Genomic DNA, 2,179 nt, shown 5'->3' with positions numbered 1-2,179 from the left:
TTTCTGAACTTCATTGCCCTCATCTAAAAACTGAAAAAACTGAGATTCTATTATGTCTGAAGGGTGTTTTCATTCTGATATTTTAAGATGAGAAGAAAGTTTAATGAAGGGGAGTAAGTTGGACACATTCAAGCTAAATAAAAGCAAAAAAACCCCAAACCTGCTTCCTATGGCATGCTTAGGCATAATAATAAAAAAAAAAAACAACAAATGCATAATATACATGATATAAAACAAAAACAAAGTAGAGCAACAATCAAAACAAAATTTCCAAATAGATTGGATTTAGGGAGTGCAGATTTGGAGATTTTATAATGCAAAATTAGGCTGAGGGTAACAAGAACATGATTATTATTATGTCTATATTAATAGCTAGTTACACTTAGGCTTCCCAATAATATAAATTTCCAGATAGACTTGATAGGTGTATGTGTGTATGTGTGTGCATGTGCACATACATTACTGACATCTTCCTTCTAGCCTCCTTCTAAGCTCAGAGCCATGAAACATTTTGGAAGATCCTATATGTGTACACACACACACACACACATACACACACACACACACACACACACACACACACTTTGATCTACTTGTCAGCATGTATTTTGATCTATGTTGCTAATTGCTAATGTAGAAATATCAATCCAAACTCTGAAGAACTCAGTTCTCTTCATGAATACCTTCATTCCTTCAACACCCAGCAAACCCCGTCCATGCAGTAATATCACGGCAAGTTTCTCAGGATAATTCCTTGCCATGGCAAAGCAGGACCTGGAAGGATACTGAGGCTGGACAAGCAGAGTCCATTTATTCACTTCTTAACCTCCTCCTCTCCACCAGGCAGAAGCACAGTTTTAAGGTCATGAAATATTTGGCTTCAATTTTATTTACATTTCTAAAGCTGCATCACTGTGTTATTCATGATCCTTGTATTGGGCATGGTTTGGTCAGTAAGCCATTCTCGTTATTTAGAGGAGGAGTATGCCTAATAAGAGGAAATCAAGCTTTACATAACTGATGGGAGATGGGGGGAGGGCAAAGATCAGAAAGGCTCTTCTCAGAAAATCTGTAAGTTCAGGAACCAGAGGTCTCAGCTGCCTGCAACACCAAAGTGGGTCTGAAGAAGATGCCTCCAAACCAACAACAAACCCTGCATTTCACATCTATCAATGCCCTATGCCAATCTGTGGCCCTTAAAAGAAAATAAAGGCTTCTCCTTCCCGAGACCTTCTAGATCTTTCAGAAGAACCACTCATTGGTGAACAATAATTTTTTTTTTTGACTTCAGATTTTTATTTTTCCCAATTTCCTACAGTTGTCTCACCCACACAAATGTGACAGCGCTTTCTTTTTAGCAGTATATTTTTATGGACTATTCTCAAAGTATTCAACTTAGTTTGCAGGGAGATAACATTTCTCTGCATTTGTGTTTAATTAGTTTATGTAATATTTAATTGATTATATAATTACAGTTACATGTAGAATTGCCATAAACAGGGTTGTAAAGAATCACAATTGACTTTTGATAGCCATACGACTCAACTGCTTGAGGAAGCACATAGATGTAATGTAGAATATCCTACTAGCCATGAGTCCTACTACTCAGGAGCAGCAGAGGGAATTTAGAACATTGGTTAATATGATGAGTCAGTTAAGAGATTTCCAATGCTGCTCCAATGACATCTGTTTTTCAGTAGAGATCTGGGAGTAATAAACTGTAAAATATCACTCGTTTAATAATGATATTATAGAATAGTGAAATATACATCCTTCAAAGCATACTACTTAGGCAAATACCTATTCTAACTATGTATAAAGCTTGCTCTGTTAGTATTTTTCCAAGGTTTGGGCAATTAGATCTACTGAGAAAATAATGGATAAATGATAAAACTCACTTAGTCTTGTGCTATGAATAAAAGCTGGAATTTCAGTGGAGAGGGATGGAAAGGATGAAAAACATGCAAAGGGGGAAATTTCTTTATATTTAGGTAAGTGTGTGTGCAATTGCATACACACACGATTACAAATAATAGTAAGCATTTATTAATTTGAGATACAGAGGAGACATAAATCCAGTCCTTAAAGAGATTAGAATCTAAAGAAATTGAACAGAAATGCTTTCTAATGGCACTATTACTTTGCTGATTTTATCAGACACTCACCCTTGATTCTCCCT

This window comes from Propithecus coquereli, unplaced genomic scaffold (genome assembly GCF_000956105.1).
Source record: "Propithecus coquereli isolate 6110/MARCELLA unplaced genomic scaffold, Pcoq_1.0 Scaffold170, whole genome shotgun sequence".
Taxonomy (NCBI): Eukaryota; Metazoa; Chordata; class Mammalia; order Primates; family Indriidae; genus Propithecus; species Propithecus coquereli.
Note: the sequence above shows the minus strand (reverse complement) of the source record.